Genomic DNA, 27,444 nt, shown 5'->3' on the forward strand with positions numbered 1-27,444 from the left:
ATTGGCTACGACCAGCGTTTACTAATTACCAACAGCTGCACACAACAGAAGAGCCGCGGACATCACCGTAAGTGCGCTTTATATTGAGCCGACAATATTCATAGGCTCGAGATACGCACATGTAAAGATGGCTTTAGCATCGCGTAAACAAGCTCTAAAAGGGCAGTTCATTGGCGGAGCTGTCATCTGTACTCAGCTCACTCATGTGAAATAATAATAATGTCTGTGAAATCTTATGGGACTTAAACTGCTAAGGTCATCAGTCCCTAAGCTTACACACTACTTAACCTAAATTATCCTAAGGACAAACACACACACCCATGCCCGAGGGAGGACTCGAACCTCCGCCGGGACCAGCCGCACAGTCCATGACTGCAGCGCCTGAGACCCCTCGGCTAATCCCGCGCGGCCACCCACGTGAAAATAATTCCGGCTTGGTTATGGCCGCACGGCGGGAATTAACAGATTTTGAACGCGGAGTGGTAGCTGGAAGTCGTTTGGGAATTCAATATTCCGAGAACCATAGTGCCAGGAGTGTGTCGAGAATACCACATTTCATGCATTACGTCTCACAACCGGCAACGCAGTGACCGAAGGCCTTCACTTAACGACTGAGACCAGCGGCGTTTGCGTAGAATTGTCAGTGCTAACAGACAAGCAACACCGTGCGAAATAAGCGCCGCGTGTGGTAGCCGCGTGGTCTTAGGCGCCTTGTCACGGTCCGCACGGCTCCCCCCGTTGGAGGTTAGAGTCCTCCCACGGGCATGGGCGTGTGCGTTGTCCTTAGCGAAGTTAGTTTAAGTAGTGCGTCAGTTTAGCGACCGATGACCTCAGCAGTTTGGTCCCATAAGACCTTACCACAAAAGTTAGAAATTTTCAAATAACCGCCGAAATCAGACCGGGACGTACTATGAACTTATTCGTTAGGACAGTGCGGGGAAATCTGGCGTTAATGGGCTACGGTAGCAGATGTCGGGCGAGAGTGCCATTGCTACCAGCACGACATCGCCTGCACCGCCTCCTTTGGTCTCGTGACCATGTCAGTTGGACCCTAGACGACCGCAGAACCGTGGTCTGGTCAGATGAGTACCGATTTCGGTTGGAAAGAACTGATGGTAGGTTCGAGGGTGGCTCACGCACTACGAAGCCATGGACCCAAGCTGTCAACAAGTCACTGTACAAGCTGGTGGTGGCTCCCTAATGCTGTGGGCCAGCAGAACCGTTCATTGACTAGCAATGTTTATGTTCGGCTACTTGGAGGCCATTTGCAGCCATTCGTGGAGGTCATGTTCCCAGTCAACGTCGGAATTTTTATGGATGACAATGCGCCTTGCTACTGGGCCACAACTGTTCGCAACTGATTTAAACATTCTGGACAATTCGTGCGAATGATTTGACCACCCAGTTCGCCCGTCATAAATCCCATTGAACATTTATGGGATGCAATCGAGAGGTCTGTTTGTGCACAAAATCCTGCACCGGCAACATTTTCGCAATAAAGAATTGCTGTAGAGGCAGTATGGATCAATACTTCGGCAGGGAATTTCCAACGATTTGTTGAGTGGTTGCCACGTCTAGATGCATAAAATCCTTCCGACGACTTTTTGAGTCCTTACCACGGCGAGATGCTGCACTACGCCGGGAAAAAGGAGGTCCAACACGACATTAGGAGGTACCTCATTACTTTTGTCACCTCTGTGTGCACTTCAGCAGCAAGAGTTCTGGCTCGCGAGTCTGTCGCCCTGGGCGGTCCACGCACCGGCGGCACGCGTGTTGCGTGGGAGTGTGGGTGCGTGGGGGGAGTTAACAAACGGCTGTGGCCAGGGAGGCCGGGGCGTGGCGCAGGGCAGGCGGCGGGCAGTTTCTCAGCCTCTCCCTCTTTTATTGGCGCGGGCCATTTCGCGCGGGGTCCGGCGATAGTTTGCAACCTCTGTGTATCCAGTTTAAATCCTGCACTTTTTCGTTCCACCCAACCTGTTTTACTGGAGCAGGACGTGTATAGCCCCGTACGTCAGTCGGCCACATTTTATGTATCGCAGAAAGCGCAACGTCGTTACTTTCGACTCTCTGGTTCCATTTTAAGAAGTAGGCGGAGCCGCATTTGTCGCTGCCACGTGATACCAACTTAATCATCCCTTATTGCCTTGCTGCCAATGTCCGGGCAGAATATAAAATGAGGAAAAGAGATGGTTTTTTGTAGAGAACCAGAGTCCTTAGCGGTTGAAATGGTGCCCCCGTTCGAATTTAATACCTTTGAGCTCCCGGAGGGTTCTTTCCGCGGAAGAGAAGCGTGTTCTCATTTAGCGGGACCGAGCCGCGGGCGCGGACGAGGACTTCATTATGGAAGCTTGTCGCCATTCGCTCGGACGGCCGCGCCAGCCACCGGGCACGTGACCAGAATGTACAGTAGGGGTAAGCACTGCAGGCACGGAGCTGGCCGCTCTGTCAACCTCGCCCCCGATGGGCAGGGGGCACATTCTCATTCCTACGGGTTTTCGTCTTTTCTGTGAGCCTTTACGAGCTTCTCCAGTAGAAACATGTTTTGGAAATCCCCCGTAACATCTCTAGTTTTTTAGAACGTGCCTAAACTGTAATTACGAAAGGCACAACCTGTGTCCACTGCATGGTCGTCTCGTGTGAAACGACCAAATGTCCATATCAACACTGGCACATTATGAGTAAATTTATCAATTCCTCTTGCTTCTCGAGGGTAGAAATCACAGGGAATAAGTCTACATAGGCCAAAGATGAAGAAATTTCAAAACGAACACCTCAGAACCCTAAGAAGTGATAGTACATACTCTACTTTTGCAGACCATATAATACAAGAAAACCACCACCCAAAAACGTGGAGACTGATCTTAAGATCCTCAGAGAAAGTTGGCTGAGGCGCCACGCCGGCACGTTAGCTCAGCGTGTTCGGTCAGAAGGTTAGCTGCCCTCTGTAATAAAACACTGAGCGAACGGATTAACGACAAACTTGAATAGGTGTCATGGGACGTCCACCCCGGACAAATACAACGAAAATTAACGAAACATGTGATATCAGCAAAAAAGAGGCGCCATAATACAGAACTGTGAGTAGGTCGGTAGAGGGTTCGCATCTGGAGGTATGTTATATTCGTGTTTTCTATAAGATTGTGTTAAAAGAACTAATTTCTAAAACATTTGATGATATGTAAATATAAATGCGCTCTCTGTCAGGAGTGAGTTTGTTCGATTTAGTGGACTTCTATAAGTTTACTGACTGGACAGTTGTCTTTCCTCGAGCGGTCTAAGGCGCTGCACTCATGGACGGTGCGGCTGGTCCCGGCGGGGGTTCGAGTCCTACCTCAGGCGTGTGTGTGTGTGTGTGTGTGTGTGTGTGTGTGTGTGTGTGTGTTTGTCCTTAGGATAATTTAGGTTAAGTTGTGTGTAAGCTTAGGGACTGATAACCTTAGCAATTAAGTCCCATAGGATTTCACGCACATTTGAACACTTTTTTTGTCTATCCTTTTTGTCTTATTACACATTCACGGATACAGAAGCTTTTATTTATGAATAGCATAGGCAGAACACCATGACTAACATATGGACAAGTCCGCAGCTCGTGGTCTCGTGGTCGCGTTCTCATTTCCCGAGCACGGGGTCCCGGGATCGATCCCCGGCGGGGTCAGGGATTTTCACCTGCCGCGAGATGACTGGGTGTTTGTGTTGCCCTCATCATTTCATCATCAATCATGAATGTGGAGATTGGACTGGGCAAAGGTTGGGCATTTGTACGGGCGCTGATAACAGCGTAGTTGAGCGCCCCACAAACCAAACATCATCATCACGGGGAGCGTGCAAGGGATAAGTCCCTGCAGGTGCACAATCCTCTCTGCCCTCGGTGGCTCATATGGTTAGAGCGTCTGACATGTAAGCAGGAGATCCCGGATTCGAATCCCGGTCGGGGCACACATTTTCGACATGACCCCAATGAAGTACATCAACGCCTGTTTGCAGCTAGGGTGTCCATTTAATTACTATTTCATTTCTAGCAAAGCTGCATGGTTATCAACGGTAATTGTTCTTTCGAGAACAGATACTACCGTCATATACAGGGTGTGTCAAAAAGGTACGGCCACACTTTCAGGAAACATTCCTCACACACAAAGAAAGGAAATGTGTTATGTGGACATGTGTCCGGAAACGCTTACTTTCCATGTTAGCGCTCATTTTATTACTTCTCTTCAAATGACATTAATCATGGAATGGAAACACACAGCAACAGAACGTACCAGCGTGACTTCAAACACTTTATTACAGGAAATGTTCAAAATGTCCTCCGTTAGCGAGGATACACGCATCCACCCTCCGTCGCATGGAATCCCTGATGCGCTGATGCAACCCTGGAGAATGGTGTATTGTATCACAGCCGTCCACAATACGAGCACGAAGAGTCTCTACATTTGGTACCGGCGTTGCGTAGACAAGAGCTTTCAAATGCCCCCATAAATGAAAGTCAAGAGGGTTGAGGTCAGGAGAGCGTGGAGGCCATGGAATTGGTCCGCCTCTACCAATCCATCGGTCACCGAATCTGTTGTTGAGAAGCGTACGAACACTTCGACTGAAATGTGCAGGAGCTCCAGCGTGCATGAACCACATGTTGTGTCGTACTTGTAAAGGCACATGTTCTAGCAGTACAGGTAGAGTATCCCGTATGAAATCATGATAACGTGCTCCATTGAGCGTAGGTGGAAGAACGTGGGGAGCCTGTTGGTGTAACGTACCGATGTGCTTGATGCTAGTACTGTAGAGCAATGAGTCGCATGTCAGCACAAGCACCGAAGTCAACATTACCTTCCTTCAATTGGGCCAACTGGTGGTGAATCGAGGAAGTACAGTACATACTGACGAAACTAAAATGAGCTCTAACATGGAAATTAAGCGTTTCCGGACACATTTCCACATAACATTTTTTCTTTGTTTGTGTGTGAGGAATGTTTCCTGAAAGTGTGGCCGTACCTTTTTGTAACACCCTGTATATCATCATCATCATCATATGGACAAGGGAGGTAATACGCGTTCCATTAGAATTAACATAGGAATTATATGCGCGTCCATTTTCATGAACGAACAGTATGGTTTGCGAGCCAAATAAAGCCGACAGCTGCCTCTGGCGAGCGCCACAACCACAGGTGGAAACACAAGCGGCCAAAGACACTGCTAGCTAGGGCATAACCACCTATGGTAAACTAACATACGCAAACAGCGACAAACGTCGGTAAGCCCCTGCATATCAGCAACACTGACTGGCAACTACCAGCTGCTATTAGAGCCGACCAACAGGCCACAGCAGGGACACCGACGAGCTCGCCCACAGACGCACGAACAATCTGCCAACACTCCCTCACACTGTGCCTCCGGTATATGACCTATCGGACATAAGACCGATAACAAACCTAACTGTTGCAGGTTGCAGGACGCTGAACGAGGACCCTGTACCAGCACCCAGCGCCAGCCGCCGAGCAGCACAAACGCACAACGTCAAGGTATCGACATGCATGATACCCACTACTAACAAAGCCTATCCTTGCACAACCTATCGCAGGCAGCAAGACAACCGCTACTGCTCTTGCCGCCCGACCTAACTTTCGCAGAGGTTTTTTTCCCTTGGCTCTTGCTTTGGCACTTTTTTTCCTCTGCCCTTCAAACCGCTACCCTTCGTCAGATTTCGACCAATCTATCTCCAGATGAGCGCGTATTAATGGTTAATCCTAACCAGACGTACGCAAACATCGCAGTACCCACATCCTGCGACACCTCACTTTAGTGAATACTAACCCTTATGCAGAGATGGCAGTAGACCTTTTGTGTTGGCCATCATGCCGGTGTGGGCGTGGAGGGGCTCCACCTTTTTCCAAAAAAAAATCTGGCGAGCGCAAAATCACGTTAACCAGCTCGTGCCGTGCTATGTCTCCTGACGTTCGATATCGCATCTGCATGCACGTCGCCCCCTGCGCCGGTGTTTCGGGTCAGGCTTGAAAGCGGCCGCGTCGCTCCGGCTGCCCTGCAACGGCCACGGAGAAGGAAAGGAGACGCCAGCGGGCAGTCACCGGTGGGCGCACACACGCACTCGGTGCCCCTCGGTCAGGGGCGGCATTGGGAATCGCAGCGCGCCCCGTCGCTGTGCGACGTTCCGTCACGTCACCCCACGCCACGGCCAGCACGTCGCCTCCGCCTTCGCACGCAGCAGCTCCACAGCGCAGCGGAGCGTCCAGCTGTGACGGACGCTCACTAATGACGCCGGCACGCCACCAGCATCCACTCAGCCTAGGAGGGCACCGGCTCCGTCGTCTTCACTGCCGCTTCCCAGCCTTTGTGTTGCAGCCTGACACAAGCTAAGAACTGCACTGCTGCAAATCACGTAACGTAAGGAAACTGGAAACTACGATCGACGCTAGGTAGCCGAAAACGCAGCAGGGAAGCGGACGTTACGACCTGCAAGTAACGTGAGATCAAATCAGCACCAACAAAGCCAGAATCGTCGGAAACAGTATCACATAATCGTACAGAGTTTCTAGCCAAAGCCGGCCGCTGCTGGCCGAGCGGTTCTAGACGCTTCAGTCCGGAACCGCGCGACTGCTACGGTCCCAGGTTCGAATCCTGCCTCGGGCATGGAAGTGTGTGATGTTCTTAGGTTAGTTAGGTTTAAGTAGTTCTAAGTTCTAGAGGACTGATGACCTCAGATGTTAAGTACCATAGTGCTCAGAGCCATTTGAACCATTTCTAGCCAAAGTGCAGGTCCAGAAAGCCACATAGCAGCAGTATTGAGGCGAGGTGGACGGAGGCTTCAGTTTTGAGATACGAACTGCCGATCCAACCGTGGGGTCAGGTATTTATTTCCTGCAGAAAGGCAAATATCTTTCATATGGAGGTGGAGGTTGACCGTTCACATGTGTTTGCAGAAATCGTATCTACGGGATGTTTATACTTAAACTTTCGCTACAGTGGAGAATCCCCCATGAAAAATGATTACAAGAGGAGGAGAAATAACGAAAAAGTATTGCAAGAAACACATTTTAATTTCCGCGTGAGTGGGTAACATTTGTTAATTGCGTATTATGTTTACGTACCAGGTTACAAACGTTGCTCAATGTGACGATCGTCTGCATCCACGACAGCCTGAAACCGCACTACAGGTACTTTCACAGCACTTTTCCGACGATGAACGATGGACTGTTCAACTGCCGTGAAACAGCTCATGCACTGCTTGAACATCGCACATTGCGTCCAGCGCTCTCATCTATCGATACAGTAGCTTCTTCATCAATTTGTGGCGTAGTTGGCCGTCGGTATCTCCCAGGAAGTATTCCCAAATCGCAAGTTAATTCGAACTTCCGAATTATGCTTCTCAATCCCGTTGCGGAAAGAGGACCTCTCCCTAACTCCTTTAATGCGTCTATACTCGCGAAGAGCAACAGCAGTTGGAAATCTGAAAATGTGTATGGGACCAAACTGCTGAGGTCATCGGTCGCTAGGCTTACACACTACTTAATCTAACTTAAACTAACTTACGCTAAAGACAACACACACCCATGCCCGAGGGAGAACTCGTACTTCGAACGGGGGAAGCCGCACGAACCGTGGCGAGGCGCCCTAGACCGAACGGCTAACCTGCACGACAGCAGCAGTATTGCTGTTTTTTCGATAAAACAGTTTTGCGAGTAAAGTCCTGCTCACCTTGTGAAGACACACGTTGACTGTGTGCAACTCTAATGCACAACGATGCATGTCGCGCAGCCCTACGTCGCCGGACCAGTAACGGCTCCCAGCGGCAAGTCGAGACACTAACACCGCTAACAACCCAATTAATGCAGCGCACAGCGAGAATATCATTCGTATAACTTTCGGTACTCATACGGTAAATAGTTTACCGTATACACTGCCTGTAGTAGCAAAAGTTTAATTATAACCACCCCATATGTGGCACACAAATAATACAGCCGACGCTCTCCGAGGCTGTCACCACGGGTGGCGGGATATTAGGCCAGTCGTATTATTTAATTTCTTGCTTCAGACTATCAGAAAATTGAAAAGCACTACTATCTGTGAACTTCGGGCACCATAAAAGAATGCCCCAAAAGGTTCTTTCTGTAGCACTGATGAACAAAATCCTCTCGTATCTCAAACAGCGTCGTGTCACTGTAAAACAGTATTTTCGGGTACTGACCCCGTCCCCGTCATCTAGATAAAAAATTGGTTATACTTACCAGTGTTGTTCTCGAATGAAGGAGATTATACACGAACAACTGACGACTCTTGAGAACATAAAACATCGCAATTTCCAATGTACGAGGCCTGTTCAGAAAGTAAGCTCCGATTGATTGCCAAATTGAAACCACAGTGAACATCAGAAATGTTTTACTTGTAACAATTAGCTACACCTTTCAGCTACTTCTCTACGTAGTCGCCGTTCTGACTTAGACTTATGTCATAGGGGTTGTACCAACTTTTCAATAGCCTCATCATAGAAGGCAGCCGCCAGTGCTTTCCGCCAATTCTCCACGCTGGCCTACACCTCGTTGTCTGTGTCAAAATGTTGTCTTCAAAGACAGCGGTTCATGTGACCAGAGATGAAACTCAGGGGGAGACAATTGCGGACTGTATTGTGGGTAATCTCACATTTCCATTTGACAACGATGCAGGAGCATCTTCATTGCCCCTGCAGAATGCGGCTGAGAATTGTCTTGAAGAAGAAACAGCACGATAGTTATGTAATGTTAGCTGCATAGCTTAAGGCGAAATTTCTCACCAGGCCCTCGTACTTGGTGGCAGACACTATTTTCTAGACATCTTTACGCACTCACTGCGAGCTCAGAAATGAGAAGAGCGACGTGATGCTAACTGGGGTTATACTAGAGACACTACCCAACACATCTGTGCAAAGATTTATCGGATTTTCATAGTCGTTTCCATTTCGCGACCGATCGGAGCTTACTTTCTGAACGCCCCTCGTATATACACTATATGAATTGCAGACACTACATGATTTAGCATCGTAGCCAGTACGCCAAAAGGACGCAATACGAAAAGTGTTACTCACCGTACGCCTCAGAAGCTTTCAGAAAGACAACACAACCTCGCGGTATTCAGTGTAGCATTAAGTATCAACTCAAATGCTTGGCTATAGTTCTCAGAAGCAGACAACGTTCGTCGTAGTTCACTGTAAGGTCGACTAATACTAACCACTCCAGAAAAGAGTCGATATCTGTTCTAAACTGCTTGGCAAAGTCGAACTACTACTGCAAGACAGCTGCTGCCTCAGGAACTGCAGTCTCTTACAAACTGTGTATCAGCGACGCAGAGCAGTTGGTCTGTTCGCTATACGCCAAGCCGTATGTGTCTGCCTTACTCGCGGTGGAGCAGCGATGGATCCAACATCGTGAAAGGACCAGCCGTGGACAGGGGTAGGCGTTCTTCGTACTTCAGAGTTCGGAACAATTTTCATCGTATAATTGAATGGAAAGAAGGAACACTGCAGAAGCCTATTTCGATGCTGGGGTGGAGTGGTGGGATTTTGGTGAGCAGAAGTTCCGTGTGGTGTGATTGCAGTCCCACTTCGACGTCGATTGTTGGATAAATACCGTGCAGCTCTTCACTGACGATAATGGCAGAGTGCATCGAGACACAGAACTGCGAGAATCCTGTGGACTGACTTGTCACTGGGATCTTCGAATCTCAGAGATTAATATTATGGGATGGACTGGAGCCGAGAACGTGGAGACGTTTTCCACACCTCTACAGGCGACTGTTGAACTTAACGATACCAGACATACCCATGTGACTTCATAACGAGCAAACACGTTGAAAACGGAAGACTGACAGTATTTGTATTGAATCTATATTAGCTTTTGGAATGGAGGTTATTGTGACAGACTGACCTTTGGAGCAAATTATGTTGCAAGATCACAGTTTGAAGAATGTTCAAATGTGTGTGAAATCTTATGGGACTTAACTGCTAAGGTCATCAGTCCCTAAGCTTACACACTACTTAACCTAAATTATCCTAAGGACAAACACACACACCCATGCCCGAGGGAGGACTCGAACCTCCGCCGGCACCGATGACAGTTTGACTGCACGAAGGCGAAACCGGAAAACTCAATGGCATGACTATGAAAATTACTGTAATTCTCACCATTGTTCTTATTTTTCTTGTTTTGCTCTGAGTTGGAGCAGAGGAAAATGGATGGTACACATCGTTTCAATTGTTTCGCTTGTTGCATTACAGGCATATATTACTAGACAAGGCATATCGTATCGCTTGTAAACCCAGCACCTGACACCTCATCTGAATGGCTGCGATAGACACGAATTCTATTCTGCTCTTGCCGGCCGCGGTGGTCTAGCGGTTCTGGCGCTGCAGTCCGGAACCGCGGGACTGCTACGGTCGCAGGTTCGAATCCTGCCTCGGGCATGGGTGTGTGTGATGTCCTTAGGTTAGTTAGGTTTAAGTAGTTCTAAGTTCTAGGGGACTTATGACCTAAGATGTTGAGTCCCATAGTGCTCAGAGCCATTTGAACCAATATTCTGCTCTTGGCTTTGGATGCCACATCGGTACAGGCGTACTAATGTCTGCCCTGCGTATATGAACGTCGAATATTTTTGTACGAAATTTTCATGCCCAATAGGAAAGGTGCTGACGGCAACGAACTTTCTTTCTCTTTAAGTCTGAGTTCAGTTTGGGTTGAAGTGTTGGCCTACTAATGGGATGACCTTGCGGAGATGTGTATCGTCTCCCGGGAGTGTATTATCCAGAGACGGCTAGGGAGAACGTAAGACGTTATTATTTGCGGAACGAAAGATGTGGCATCGGCTATTGTGAGTAATTCGGCTGTTCCAAACCGTCGAAGATTTTAACTACTGCTGCACCACGATAATTGTACAACCTGAAGTGTTTCTTCCAAGCATTCCATGAGCTGTAATTGAATTGAACACCAACGTTTAACATGCTGAAAGGTGAGTTCCAGGCTTCTTCCCTTAACAGAAGATACAAAGTTCTTCTCGGCCTGCTGTTTCACCGGACAAATGGTCCGTTGAGCATAAGGAGGATTTTGTTGTTCCGTGACAACCATCTGTTAACCAGTATGGATTAATATAAAAGTCAAAAATCTCCAACTGAACTTCTCCAGCTACTGTACGGTGCACTTCTGTTTGCGTCCTCACACCTATGTTCAAAGTTTGGCTTACATCACAGGCGTATGATCAATTAGCGTTCCACTGACAATGGGGCCATTAGTGCTACAGCTCATAGCTCATCTCTACAGGGGGGGGGGGGGAGGAAGGGGGAGGTAAGGTTAAGGGGGAAGTGAAGGTGGAGGAAATCGGCTATGAATTTTTCAAATGAATCATCTGATAATTGTCTTGAGAGATTTAAGCAAAACATGGAACATATAATTCTGAAAGACCAGTCAGAGAACCGAACGCCGATCGTTCCCAATGCGAGCCTATGAAAGATACGTCCAGTATCATAACGAATACAGGCTATTGTCGTCATTGCTTCGCTATTAATCGAGCATATTGTTTTGATTTAGTAGTTTACGGCTTGACTGTCTGGGAGACCCCGAAGGGCCGGTTCAACTACCTAATTAGAAAGGTTTTTTTTTTTGCCTTCGCGAGGTGTGAGATTTGTGTTATGTGTATCTGTTGAACGTATGTGACTATAATGGGTGTTTGTAGTGTGGCATCCCGTGTGTGCTTTTGTTTGATGACAGAAGGGAGAGGTTCAAACCAGGGGCCGCAACATAGCCCACGCCACGCTAGCAGCACCCAGGGGGGCCCACAGGTTTGATGTCCCCATGTGACTAATGGATCACCATCAAAAGTGTCACATGTCCTCGTTTCATCGGACACTGCGATCAGGTTTGGAAATTAATCCAGGACATTGGCACAAAATCTGGTTATTAAGAACTTTACGCCACCACCTCTCCTCCCCTTGCAGGCCAAATACTGCTGGAGAAAATTTCTTCCACCACCAGGATTCTAACCGGCTTACCTCTGAATCGAGCATCACCTCACACACATGCATTACTGACCTGCATAAAGGGTGGTCCAGAACTTCACCGTTAACTTTTCAGAGGCTGTTCAGTAATACCTTCTGAGAAGTTTGGTGTAAGGGACCCACGGTCTCGCTGTAGAATAATAATGTAATCATGATTTATCCGGCATTTTTTCCCAGTCATCCTCGTTTCTATGAAAATATATTCACAAAACTAATGAAGTCTACAATACGCAATTACCTAAACGCACAACACAGATCAAAGAACAATGAAACAACCCTCAGACGAAACAGACACGGGACAGAACCGAGAAGTACTGAATGTAAGCTTGAGGGGGTGGGGGGGTGGGGGGGGTGATAAAGTGGCCATTATTATTGTCAGCTTAAAGTACCGAGAGTGAACGGAATAGGTTTCTTTGGTTTGTTTCTAAACAAGCATCACAGCGCGTACCGTCGACATTTGCAAGGTTGTGCACTATTTTATGTGCGATACATGTACAAAGGTAACTGGGACAGGAAACCAAACGAAATGCTTTAACTCTGCAACAAGCCGGCGAGGACCGTTTGCCGTCTCTCCCTTGTACCAAAACACTCAGTAAGTGTTCCTGAAAAATTTCTGAACGTTTTTCGGTGGAGTTCTGGCGAAGGAAAGGAAAATCATGTTCAGCTTCTGATACAAAGTGTAGTGGCGTAGAACAGTGTAGTGGTGTATAGTAAAATGTAGTCTAAGATTATAAATTACAACATCCGTGGTGTAGCAATGGGGTATGGTACAGTAGAGCAGTGCAGTAGAGCAGTAGCATGTGTCTTCTGGACTCCGGATGAGCATATAGCTGTACGCCAGATGGCCAAAGGGTAGTGTTTAGCTTAAATAGCGCAATGCTGGGTTATGCCAATACATATGCAATTTAATGTAAATCGAACATAAGTAAATAAACAAATATTCTTTTGGCCGTGCGTTGAGGAGGAACTGCCGGCCGGAGTGGCCGTGCGGTTCTAGGCGCTACAGTCTGGAACCATGTGACCGCTACGGCCGCAGGTTCGAATCCTGCCTCGGGCATGGATGTGTGTGATGTCCTTAGGTTAGTTAGTTCTAAGTTCTAGGGGACTGATGACCACAGATGTTAAGTCCCATAGTGCTCAGAGCCATTTGAACCAAATATTCTTTAGGGTGCTTTAAACCGTATCGATTGGCGATGTTAATGTAAAAATCAAACACAAAAGCAAAATATGTAACCTGCGTAACTAGCCTACTAATGTATTCACCACTTAGGTTCAATTATCACGTTTTTCTCGTAACGATAAACAATATTTTACATTATTACAACGCTTTGGTAATTTTATGAGTCAAGAACACTATTTTTTACTCAATTAAACTGTCGTTTGGCTTCACAAGGCTCCGAAAATAAGACGAGAATACCTTTCTTAGTAATTAGGAATACCATCTGTTTATAAGAAATCTTCGTGCATAATAGAACAAATTTGAGTAAAATTTCTTTTGTGTAGAGGAGTTCCTCCTCAAATGGTTCAAATGGCTCTGAGCACTATGGGACTTAACTTCTGAGGTCATCAGTCACCTAGAATTTAGAAGTAATTAAACCTAACTAACCAAAGGACAGCACACACATCCATGCCCGAGGCAGGATTCGAACCTGCGACCGTAGCGGTCGGTCGGTTCCAGGCTGTAGCGTCTAGAATCGCATGGCCACTCCGGCCGGCAGTTCCTCCTCAACGCATGTTCTGCGCGTGATTCCTGAGAGTGGCTGTTCCTCCACGCAGATGAATTTTGTAGGATCTTCAGAATATCCTGTCTTCTTACGTTTCCGTCTGATTCTTCTGGCAACAATTCTAAAATTTTTCATCTTGTTGTGTGGTCACATGACGTTTTCCCATTCTCTTCTACCCACAGGGATTTACTCCCATTGGTGTTCGAGAATATGTCAGAGAGCAAATCAGGTTTAAACAACTCTTTTCATCTCTAGATCCTAAACCCTACTAGGTGTTGAGTACGCATCGCATGTAACAAGTTCTATGAAAACCTTACCTTCAAGACACCTGTCGCTACTTCCCTGTAGCCGGCCGATGTGGCCGTGCGGTTCTAGGTGCTTCAGTCTGGAACCGCGTGACCGCTACGGTTGCAGGTTCTAATCCTGCCTCGGGCGTGGATGTGTGTGATGTCCTAGGTTGGTTAGGTTTAAGTAGTTCTGGTTCTAGGGGACTGATGACCACAGATGTTAAGTCCCATAGTGCTCAGAGCCATTTGAACCATTTTGAACTTCCCTGTAGGTAAATGTTAATACGTATCCGCTCCATATTTAGCTTGTCTACAGACATTGCCTTTAGGCGTCCTATTGATAGATTAACTAAAACGAACTCTCTGTCGTAAGACTGACTTGCATAGCAGATGCCTGAGAGTAATCTGATAATGTTGGGATGACCGGATAACATCACGTTGGTAAACTACGCCGAAAGAGGCAAGGTGCCTTGTTATATCCCCTAAAGAAAGATTTACGGTCTTTTTCATAAAGTAATCCAGCAGTCAATGTGCGCTAAATGAATTACAGAGATCGCAGTTTTTTCTGTTTCAAATAATGTTAAGTGACCTGAAATACCACTTAAACAGTTAAGAAAGTGGTACCTGTAAGTCTGTAAGACAAATGTTCTCCAAGCAGGTTCTTGTTCTTATGGGAACAACATCTGAATAACTGTAACGCACTTCCATGGTTATCTTCTACATCTACATGGATACCTGCAAATTACATTTAAGTGTCTGGGAGAGGGTAACTTTGGCAGTTAGCTGCACCTTCCAGCTACTTCTCTACACGGTCGCCGCTCCGACTTGGACATTTTTCGTAGTGTTGCACCATCTTTTCAATACCTAAGTCACAGAAGGCAGCCGCCCGTGCTTTCCGCCAATTCTCTACCCTGGTCTAAAGTCCTTTGCCTGTGCCTAGATGTCTTCATAGTCAGCGGTTCATGTGAGCACAGATGAGACTCAGCGGGAGCCAATTACGGGCTGTAATGTGGGTGATCAAACACTCCCCACGAAGAACGCTGCAAGAGAATCTTCATCGTCCCTGCAGAGTGCTGTAAGAAAACGTCGTGAAGAAGGAAATTCATAACAGTAATGCTATGTGGGCTGCTTGACATCAGGTGTAATGTCTAACCAGGCCCTAATACTTGGCGGGAGACACCCTTTTCTAGGCATCTTCACGTGTTCACTGCGTGCTGAGAACTGAAAAGAGCGATGGGACGCGATAGAAGGGTATGCTAGAGACGCTGTCCAACACATCTATGGTACGCGTTATCGGATTTTCACTGTGGTTTCCATTTGGCGCCCGGTCGGACCTTACTTTCCGGACAGCCCTCGTATTTCTGTCGACAAGAATGAGGCTGAATTATGCTCACTAGCTAAACGTGTCAGAATCTATTTTTTTTATTAGTCATGCATGCATTAGGTATGTATGTGACAGCATGCGTACCTAATATATCTCAAAGCGCCGCTCATACAAAAACGGGATTTTCCGATGTTCGTACCTCGGGTTCTGCAGGTAATAAGATATAGGGTCAAGCGCTTTGTATAGGACTTGGGCTAGGAACTATTTGTACACCCAACAGAAAGATCGGCTTAGTGTCGCTATCCTACAGTGCAGGGTCAAAATACGAATATTACACATTCTTCCAGCTCAGGCAAATGGAGAAAATCGGTTGATTCTTTTTGAGTTGAGTGTGTTCTACGATGGGCTTGATGGGACTTATGGAGGCACCATGGGTGCACCAGCGGACCAAAACCCAGCCCAAGATTCCAAGACCGCTATGCAAAGAGATTCCAAGACGGTTATGAACAGAAAATGGAGGAAATTTTTACGATATATCCCAGTGATCCCGATATCGAATAACATTGAAAATTTTCTTGATATCTTTATCCATTACCAAGATACCGAGGTTCAAAGCTACCTACTTCAACACGTAAAATCGTCTGAGGCGAAATCTAAATAATAAATAACCGCCACAAATTGCTCAAACTTCAACATTATATTTTCTAGGCGTTTATCTAAAAGAGAAATCTGACTGTTTTAAAAAATTCTTACCTGTTATCGAGAAACACCCCAAAAACTTGTTTTTTGGGTGCCAAAACCCAACCATGGATTCCAATACAGCTATGCACTGTAAATGGCAGTAATTTTTACGATGTATCCATAAGAACCTGATCTCGAACAGTTTTGAAAATTTTGTTCGGCTCTTTATCAGTTTCCGAGATACAAAGGTTCAAAGTTGCCTTACCTGTACACATAAAATCCGGTGTCACGGGAGAACTTAGTTTATAAAGTGAAATAGCACGGAGAAACGTGCTGTAGAGAGAATGATAGTGTGAGAGAAAGTGGTTGGTTGTGCTTACAGGCGCTCAACGCCGATGTTATCAGTACTGTGAGAGAAGGAGAGGGACACAGTGGCAGTGACACATGGGCGACAGTCACAGAACAGTGGTAGGAAAAGAGTGAAGGACACAGTGCAGGGGGAAGGAATAAAGAGAAAGTGAAAGTAGATGGAAGCCAGTGATAATGAGAGACAGAGTATGTAAGAATGACAACGAGAAAGAGAAAGTGTGTTCGTGAGAAGAGACAGCAACAATAGGTAGGAAGGAATGAGAAATTAGCAGTAAGAGAGATCCAGAGAGAGACTGATAGTGAGAGAAGACAGTAGCAGTTGAACAAAACGAAGAGGATTATGGCTGTCAGACAGCAGACAACAACAGAGAGACACAATGAGATAACGACAATAAGTTGGGTTGAATGAGTGAGTGGGAAAGTGTAACTGGGAACGGATGGGTATGAGGGACTTACAGCGAGGGGCTAGTGGTGTGAGTGAATTACTTTTAGGGGTGCTTGCGGGAATGGAAGGTGAGTTGCATGTTAAGAAATGCGCGAATATGTTAGCATGCCAAAATTTTTGGGAAAATTTTTAAAGGTGCTGAGAAAGGTAGAAAGATGCAGCTGGTACCCCACTTTTCATCTTCGCATCTTTTGTGCTCTGATAGTAGCATTATTCCGCTGGTTTATTACTGGTTGTTTTCTGTATCGTGAGAGACCATTTATAGCATCAATGTATGATAGCAGTATTAAGAAAACATTCTGCCAACAAAGGATGGAAAATCGACCGCATCAACAGTGCTAGTTTCAATCTTTCCGAAACAATTTTCATGAAGTATTTAAAAGAGAATTCTGTGTATCAGAAACGTCTTCATAGCTTAAGCTGTTACATATCTGCAGTAGTCATCCCCTTGACACGATACAGAAGGTATTGTAAATACTCATGTTAATTGTTCTGATAAAAGAAATGAGTATGGACATAAGAGTGCTGCTGTAGGCAGTGTCCTACGTACACTTTCTCCCCAGATTTACGTGGAATCAGAAACACGTTACATCTTGGCGTTGTCGCATATAGGCAGCAATGGCTGCAATGAACAATACAGTAAGCGCCAGAATAAAAAAGTCTTAGGCCTATCCCTGAACTTATTGAACTATATTCAGAAACCCAACTGCTCAAAATACAGTGTGAGCCATGTGAACCTGGACTAATTTAATGAGTCATAACATTTGAAGCAATAATGGGACACGTTTGCAGTTTTGGGAGACGAAACTAGAGAACTGGCGGATTACGTACATACATATGTTGGCAGTGCCTCCACCAGCATCGATACAGAACTGTTCTCGTTTCACTATATTCCGTGACGCTCTGTGAAGTGTATCTCACTAGAGTCGGTTATTTCCTATGATATGGTCCCATGTAGTTTCGCTGCCGTCCGAGGCGTATGGTTGAAAAAATTCGGGTGGGTTAGGACCCAATGAAATAGTTCAGGTTTATATCGATCAACCTGTATTGAGCAACTGAAGAGGACTAACGCGCGCCCACACACACAAACAGACACACACACATACACACACACACTTGCAGAAATAATATCGAAGAAGTAATATCTACAAATTTTTTAATTGATATCATTATGCAGTTTGATCTCTCAGATTTTATCAAAAATGTTCAGATGTGTGTGAAATCTTATGGGACTTAACTGCTAAGGTCATCAGTCCCTAAGCTTACACACTACTTAACCTAAATTATCGTAAGGACAAACGCACACACCCATGCCCGAGGGAGGACTCGAACCTCCGCCGGGACCAGCCGCGCAGTCCATGACTGTAGCGCCTCAGACCGTTCGACCAATCCCGCGCGGCTCAGGTTTTATCGGCGTCATTGATTAATAATGTGCTTTCGGATGTTTCGCCAAGGTGTCCATTCCATTTTACGCACTATATTTTGACAACCGACCCAGTTGTCTTATTCAAGTGTTCGTTTCCTTGTGCGAACTCTTAGGATGAAATACGATCAACAATTCGGCTAAACATCCGACAGCACGTTATTAATTGTGCAAAGTATCGGTAACATTCGATACGTTAATGTCTTTTTCAGGGCTCTCAGGATTTCCCACTTCATGGCCAACGTAATAGATGATGTTCTCAGTTGCCACTTGTTATCGTGCAAAATGAAGCTATGCGCTGAACGAAGAGTAAAAGTAACGAACAGTAACTGCGACGTAACGTAATCACTTCTTTCCTACTACTTTTATAGAGGTTGCGCGAAACATGCAACGATCGAAGCGCACCCGACTGCGCTTTGCCGTCGCCCATCCCCCAAAGAAGACGGGGTAAACACTCGCGAATCGAGGTGCAGTCAGCGAAGACGCCGGCGTGCAGTCACTCACCACTCTGTCGTCGACGTAGAGGTGGCTGCGGGGCGCGGACGAGGCGGCGGCGAGCAGCGCCAGCAGCAGCAGGAGGAGCAGCAGCAGCGGCGGGAAGCCGGTGGCAGTGCCGGTGGCGGCGCCGGCGCCGGCCGCGCGCCGCATGGCACTCGTCGCCGTCGCCGTCGCGGACTCTGCAGCCAGCGTGCGTGCCGCGATCCGCTCTCTCCGGCGGCTCCGCACCGACTGCCGGCCCGCCCCGCCAGCGCGGCCGGCGCCGCCCGCCGCGCCTCTGGCGGCCTCGAGTGCAACCACCGCTTCCGATCGCTATCGGTCCAGTAGGCGCCTCACTTCTTTTCTCCTCCCCTTCTCGCTGGACACCGTGCGTAGTGCAACGATTATGTCTATCCAGAAATCTAAGTCGTCGATCTACGATAAGTGTACGACACTATTTGCTTTACACAGCCCTTAAGCCGAGCTGTGTCAACCGTGAAGGGATCCCCCGATGTTTATCTCGTCCTTCACCTTACAATGGCTATCTGATTGCTGCTGATGTTTGTCACCAAGCTCATTCCTTACTTAACTCTTTCTTTTACTGCTGTTCAGACGTGCTTCTGTGGAGGCCACGATGTGAATACTGTCATTATAGCTTGCCCTCTAACAACCTATCTAAACGAGGAAAGTAGCTTTCGCTTGATTTGTCACTGCCAAGTAACATAGCTCGATGATACTTGGGCCACGCGTAGAAAGAACTACTGCAATACAGAACAAAAGGCAACTGAAAGAAACACGCAACGAGACGAACTAAAAAGACATTAAAAGACAGTAAATACACTAAAGTCATTGCGATTTCATATGGCGAGTGGCGGGAACACTAGAAACATTGCCGAACATGATCGTTTTGGTACTCCAGTGTTGTGGAATAGAGTGGCATTATGTTGCACTGGCATGCTGACGTCCAAACACTAGGTAGCTGCATAAGTTCGAAGCGTTTTTGTTTTACGTGTTGGTATTCCGGTTGCTATAGATTAATTTAGTGGCTATCATTTTTTATTTATAGTTAACTGTTGCTATTTGTGTCTAGATATTGCTGGCCGGAGTGGCCGAGCGGTTCTAGGCGCTGCAGTCAGGAACCGCTCGACCGCTACGGTCGCGGGTTCGAATCCTGCCTCGGGCATGGACGTGTGTGATGTCCTTAGGTTAGTTAGATTTAAGTAGTTCTAAGTTCTAGGGGACTGATGACCTCAGAAGTTAAGTCCCATAGTACTCAGAGCCATTTTGTCTAAATATTGTCATTCTGACATCTGGATATAGCGAGTTGATCTATGGACGCTAGAAAATGGAGGGTAAAGTGGAGAAATCGGAATATTCCGGACATTTTCTTGTTTTTGAGGTAAATAGAGGGGTGACAACTAGAAATACTTGTGCCGTGAGTGAAAATAATGCCATTCGACAGAGCACGCCAAGAAAATAGTTTCCTCGTTAAAAAGGAGGATCGTTTTGACATTAGTGACTCTCTGACCTTCAGCATTTGATCAAGATCGCTTAAACATATTTATCCAAAGTGATCCACGTCAGAAAATGTGATGAACTGTGGCCATTTCACCGTCACGCGACATTTGCATCCAGAGGGGAACGTTCAAAAATCGGGTGTGTGGGTACAGCATGCTCTAAGCCAAACTCACAAAAATCGGCGGGTGGCCATATTTGCATCTCTGCTTGCTCGTCATCAATTGGCTCGTGAACAACACCGACTATTCCCTTCCTGTACTGTTACTGGTGACGACAATGGTGTCGTTGTTGTTGTTGTTGTGGTCTTCCGTCCTGAGACTGGTTTGATGCAGCTCTCCATGCTACTCTATCCTGTGCAAGCTTCTTCATCTCCCAGTACCTACTGCAACCTACATCCTTCTGAATCTGCTTAGTGTATTCATCTCTTGGTCTCCCTCTACGATTTTTTCCCTCCACGATGCCCTCCAGTACTAAATTGGTGATCCCTTGATGCCTCAGAACATGTCCTACCAAACGATCCCTTCTTCTGGTCAAGTTGTGCCACAAACTTCTCTTCTCCCCAATCCTATTCAGTACCTCCTCATTAGTTATGTGATCTACCCATCTAATCTTCAGCATTCTTCTGTAGCACCACATTTCGAAAGCTTCTATTCTCTTCTTGTCCAAACTATTTACCGTCCATGTTTCACTTCCATACATGGCTACACTCCATACAAATACTTTCAGAAATGACTTCCTGACACTTAAATCTATACTCGATGTTAACAAATTTCTCTTCTTCAGAAACGCTTTCCTTGCCATTGCCAGTCTACATTTTATATCCTCTCTACTTCGACCATCATCAGTTATTTTGCTCCCCAAATAGCAAAACTCCTTTACTACTTTAAGTGTCTCATTTCCTAATCTAATACCCTCAACATCACCTGACTTAATTCGACTACATTCCATTATCCTCGTTTTGCTTTTGTTGATGTTCATCTTATATCCTCCCTCCCTTCGTTATGCCAAAATAAAGAAAAGAAAGTAATGGTTGATCCCAAAAAGGCAGCAACTCCCCGTACAAAGATCTGCGCACATCCACCAAAGACAATGTATGCATCTCTTGGAACACCAACAGTGCATCTCTTTTCCCAAAATTTCTACCGTACGACATCTCAAAATACGCGGTTCTGATTTTTTTTCGTCAAAGGTACCGGTGCGGAGTATCGGTGCGTACTGTCACAGATCAAGCACTGGATGCAGATGTAGAACTGGAACGATACTCAGAAACCATTTTAATTACAGCGAAGTGTGTCTCCCAGTTAACATAGAAATCAGTAATATTTCATAAACGGTTTGACGGATCAGAAATGGGTTTCTGACTCATGACAGCGTACAGAAGGACTACTATCCTGCCGTATTACTAGTACTCTCAACTTATTTATTGTGTTAATGAAGTGAAAATGTCGTTTTAATCGAACGGTATACCTTGTCTGAAAACACATTGAATGGCCTGTGTAAAGTCTGTACAGGAATATAGCTGTTGTTGGTGTTCGAAATGAAACTTCTCCCAAAAAAAGATGGATGATCAGAGGAAAATTAAGGTCGAAGACGCTGGTAATGTCCCCTGCATAGCAACGTCAATACGACCCATCAGAAAATCAAATGGCTCTGAGCACTATGAGATTTAACTTCTGAGGTTATCAGTCCCCTAGAACTTAGAACTACTTAAACCTAACTAACCTAAGGACATCACACACATCCATGCCCGAGGCAGGAATCGAACCTGCGACCGTAGCGTTCGCGCGGTTTCAGACTGAAGCGCCTAGAACCGCTCGGCCACAGATGCCGGCTGACCCATCAAAGATAAAACCGACTATTTTATAAAAGAGGCTCACTCAAAACGTTAAGAAAAGTCGTATTATTATGCTTCCCAGGTTAGGAATCACGCAAACCTTTACAAAAATAATAACGACATCAAGAATTCTGTAGAAAAAAAAAAAAAACACTAGCCCTCTGGATGCTATCATCCTTCGAAAACCTCGTTCAGATATTTCGAACCACCTAATAAATATTACTGACCTCCCTGATACGGACAGAGTCTGCTTCATATGAATGCTAATCAGGACATTTCTCGTAACAACTATGTCACCCTCATGGTCACCATATTTCAAATTAAGACAAGATAAAGGTTTGTGCTGTGTGTTAGGGTGAGGGACAGAATTTTTTTCACTCGATTAGTCCTAGATACAATATTTTCATGGAACTTTGTACAAAGTCATTTCCGAGACTGTTGAAACGAGAGTGGCCGAGCACTATCCGTGTCGGACTTCGAGTGGGGCAGTCAATGTATATTTGAGTCTTGCTTGATAAACATTTCCTTAGTAGCGTAATCTTGGCTGTTAGAAAAGCAGGAGCTTGGATATGGCGAAATCCTCGCGAACCCAGTGGGTTAGAGGTTGAGTTTTGAGGTCCGAACCCAATGGTTTTTCTTATTCTTACTGTTGTTAGTTGTAAGGTAAAGCTGCAATGTATTTTGGATGCTGCGGACAGCGTCTGCTTGGCCTGCTCAAAGTGGTTCCCATGACGTCAGGTACTTTCCCAGTACAGATGGAAATAATATTGCACGAACTCCTGGCAGGAGACAACACGTTTCAGAGGAATGCTTTTAGTGAGAGAAGGGGATGAACAAAAATACTGTTTGCGGTTGCTGTCAAAAACCGATCGTAATAGATGCACATTTAATACATACTTTCTTAACCACAATCAAATGCGTGACACGAGGGTGCTGAGAATATGTGATGCTGGAGTTTCTTCCCAATTCGAGTACATACGGAGCGCAGGAAGAATGGTTGCTTAAATACCTCTCTGTAAGATTATTCTGAGCCGGCCGGTGTGGCCGTGCGGTTCTAGGCGCTTCAGTCTGGAACCGTGTGACCGTTACGGTCGCAGGTTCGAATCCTGCCTCGGGCATGGATGTGTGTTATGTCCTTAGGTTAGTTAGTTTTAAGTAGTTCTAAGTTCTAGGGGACTGATGACCACAAATGTTAAGTCCCACAGTGCTCAGAGCCATTTAATTATTCTGATCTTGTCTTTGAGGTCGCTACAGGGGCGGTACGTGAGGAACTAAAATCTATTCCTAGATTCTTAACTTAATACTGAACCTTTCAACTGTGTAAGTTGGCTTTCACGCAATAATTGGCGTTTATCTCCAAGTGTCAGCTATAGCTTTTCAGCGTTTTCATGAAGCTCTGCCAAGAGTCAAACAAACCCGTGATTGTTCGTGCTGCTTTCTTTTTCTACGTTCATCATTGCCCATTACTTCTATTTGGTTTGGGTCGCACACGCTTGAGCAATATTCTGAGATGGGGTAGACAAGCGTTTTATAAGAAGTCTTCGTCGTATACTGACTGGATTTTGTCAGTATACTGCTAATGAATCTAATTCTGACAGCTTCTTTACCTACGACTGAAACTATAAGTTATTTCCATTTCATATACGTACAAACTGTTACATCCATGCCTTCATATGAATTCACTGATTTCAGTTGTGACTCACTGATATTGTAGTGTTAGAGCACTACTTTTCTGTACGTTGTGAAGTGCACAGTTCTACATTTCTGTACATTTAAAGCATGTTGCTAATAACATGCATCTTTATGAAGTCTTAACTGTTTGGACATACACTCCAAGGACAGACTCTCTCTCTCTCTCTCTCTCTCTAACCCCCCCCCCCCTCTCTCTCTCTCTCTCTCGCTCTCCCTCTCTCTCTCTCTCTCTCTCTCACACACACACACATACACACAAAGACGCACCGCGAAGGAATTATCCGAATGGAGCGGAAATCGGCAGATGTGATGTATACGTACAGTCAATTAAATTATTACAATTTCAGAAAAATTTGATGATTTATTCAAGAGGAAGAGTATCACAAATTGAACAAGCCAATAGCTCGTTTGTCCAACTCGGGTTCTTATGCAATCAGTTTTTCGTCTTGATATTGAGTGTAGAGTTGTTGGATGGCCTCGTGAGGGATATCGTGCCAAATTTTGCCCAGCTGGCGCGTTCGATCGTCAAAATCCCAAGCTGGCTGGAAGGCCCTCCCCGTAACGGTGCAAACGTTCTTAATTGGGGAGAAATCCTGCGACTTTGCTGAGCAACGAAGGGTTTGGCAAGTGCGAAGAAAAGTAATAGAAACTTTCGCCATGTGCGGGGGGATTACCTTTCTGAAGAGTAGGGCCAGGATGGGTAGCCCTGAAGAGCAACAAAACGGAACATAGAATATCGTCGACGTGCCGCTGTACTGTACGGGTGTCGCAGATGACAACTAATTGGTTCCTGCTATGAAAAGAAATGGCATCCCAGACTATCACTCCTAGCTCTCGAGCAGTATGGCAGGCAGGTTGGTATCCTACTGCTGACCGGGGCGCCTCCAGACACTTCTTAGCTGACCACTGGGGCTCAGCTCGAAGCAGGATTCAACTCCTGGCAATGAGATTCCAGGTAAAAGACGTCTGGAGACGCCCGGTCAGCGGTGGCATACCAACCTGACAGTCTACATCTACATCTACATCTACATTTATACTCCGCAAGCCACCCAACGGTGTGTGGCGGAGGGCACTTTACGTGCCACTGTCATTACCTCCCTTGCCTGTTCCAGTCGCGTATAGTTCGCGGGAAGAACGACTGTCTGAAAGCCTCCGTGCGCACTCTAATCTCTCTAATTTTACATTCGTGATCTCCTCGGGAGGTATAAGTAGGGGGAAACAATATATTCGATACCTCATCCAGAAACGCACCCTCTCGAAACCTGGCGAGCAAGCTACACCGCGATGCAGAGCGCCTCTCTTGCAGAGTCTGCCACTTGAGTTTATTAAACATCTCCAGTTACCAAATAACCCTGTGACGAAACGCGCCGCTCTTCTTTGGATCTTCTCTGTATCCTCCGTCAACCCGATCTGGTACGGATCCCACACTGAAAAGTGATGGTTCGCGGTGCCACTTCTTTTCATAGCGGGACCGCTTCGCTTGTTATCCATGGTAGTGTTACAGCACAGCGGTACGTCGACGATATTCTACGCCCCATTATGTTGCCCTTAATGGCAAGCCGTCCTGGGATTACATTTCAGCAAGATAATGTCCTCCCGCACACGGCTAGGGTTTCTACTACTTGTCTTCATGCTTCCCAACCCTACCCTGTCCAGCAAGGTCACCAGATCTCTCCCCACTTGAGAACGTTTGGAGAATTATGGGCGGGCTCCTCCAACCATCTCGGGATTCTGACGATCTAACGTGATAATTCGACAGAATTCCGCTCGATATCCGTAAATCCTTAAGGAGGACATTCAGTAACTCTATCAATCAGTGACAAGCTGGGTAACTGCTTGCATAAAGGCTAGATATGGAACAAGGCGTTACTGACTTGCTCAATTTGAATTTATCTCTCTTGAAGAAATCATTCAATTATTTTGAAATTATAATCATTTGTTTGACTGTTCATGCACATCACATGTTCCAATTTCCACCCCATTCGGATGATTCCTTCGTGGTGTGTCTGTTTTTGTCTTAGAGTTTATATGCAGCCTTTTTTTCAGATAGTACTTTACTAACGATAATTACAGCTTTTACGAAAAATCTGAGGTATTATTAATACTTTCTCGCAGGTCATGAATGTGCAACGTGAAGAGGAGTACACTTCTGGAAGCACACCAGAGCCTCGGATCCGAATGGCTGACAGCCGTCAAACTTTTCTGCAGGGTGGCTGGGAAGTCTCGCAGTCTAGACGTCAGCCGGCGATCTTACTTGGTATAGTAAGCGAATCTTCTGTCTTCTGTGCTGCGGACGCTCTTTTACTGTCTTACTGGTTTTTTGTGTAGGAATTGAGGGCTCATTTCGGTCCAGAAAGGTGCAGTACGAAAATTTGACAAGTGTTTTTAAGGTATTTCCTTCGGTTGGCGCGGAATTCCAATCAGTTATTTCCGATTCTATACGCCAGTGATGCGGCTTTTGTGCGCGTACGTGCTTAGTCCAAACAGGTTTCGTATCAAATAGCTGAGCGATTACCTAGCTGGAGGCTGTGTTTGATCGAAGAGGTGGACTTGCCGCCGGTTGATTTAAGTTAATAAACTGCGTTTATAATCACGAAAAACTCAACTGTTTTGCTATGACTTTCGATGTTTTGACTTTGCACTGTTATCCACTTTTGTTCTGGGGATATTTCTGCACAGGTTGCAAGGGACTGGCTAGAAGCGGTCTATGGCTCTGAGCACTATGGGACTTAACATCTGAGGTCATCCCTCCCCTAGAAATACTTAAACTTAACTAACCTAATGACGTCACACACATCCATGCCCGAGGCAGGATTCAAACCTGCGACGGTAGCGGTCGCGTGGTTCCAGACTGAAGCGCCTACAACTGCTCGGCCATATCGGCCGGCAGAAGCGATCTATCAAGAGGAAGGTGCGTACGTTGTTCATCACAGTGAATGGATCTCGAAATTTTCTTGAAATCAGTTAGCAACAGGGAATCTACCATAGGACCGAGCGAGGTGGCGCAGTGGCTAGCACACTGGACTCGCATTCGGGAGAACGACGGGTCAATCCCGCGTCTTGCCATCCTGATTTAGGTTTTCCGTGATTTCCCTACATCGTTCCAGGCAAATGCCGGGATGGTTCCTTTGAAAGGGCACGGCCGGCTTCCTTCCCCGTCCTTCCCTAATCCGATGAGACCGATGACCTCGCAGTTTGGTCTCTTCCCCCAAACAATCCAATCTACCATAGGTGTTGGTAGGAGCAATGTCAGATTTACTGAAGGCCTTCCGTAGGTATTTGTTAAAACGTACAGTATACCTACGAATGTTGCTGATTTATGTTGTATATGACATCGCCGTGAACTAACTACTAAACCCTGTTTACTCCTTTCCATGCTGGCTAGCAGTTTTCAAAGATGCGACTCGAAGTTTCAGAGAAACTGTCAGATTGTATAGATATTCCAGTAGTACAAAGTTAATAAATTACTCACGAGTCTTACAATATAATTAAATCTTTAAACAAATTTTTAACTTACATACGAGCATTCTATAGAAAAATTAATAATACAGTCTCTTCTTGGCAGTGGTTCAAATTAGACATGAACATTAGTATTACAAGTTACGGGACAGTTATTGAAACTGTACAAAGTAGATGAAAGTTTAT

At 46.0% G+C, this 27,444-nt stretch overlaps 1 protein-coding gene across 1 annotated transcript in view; it reads right to left on the reverse strand.

The window, feature by feature from the left end:
- The window catches only part of LOC126249838 (matrix metalloproteinase-2-like), a 935,541-nt gene extending 916,633 nt beyond the window's left edge, over nucleotides 1-18,908 (reverse strand). The window contains exon 1 of the mRNA XM_049951509.1: nucleotides 18,783-18,908. The gene's annotated coding sequence lies outside the window, so the exon portion shown is untranslated. The remainder of the gene's footprint in view (nucleotides 1-18,782) is intronic.
- Between the last annotated feature and the right edge of the window lie 8,536 nt (nucleotides 18,909-27,444).

This window comes from Schistocerca nitens, chromosome 1 (genome assembly GCF_023898315.1).
Source record: "Schistocerca nitens isolate TAMUIC-IGC-003100 chromosome 1, iqSchNite1.1, whole genome shotgun sequence".
Lineage (NCBI taxonomy): Eukaryota > Metazoa > Arthropoda > Insecta > Orthoptera > Acrididae > Schistocerca > Schistocerca nitens.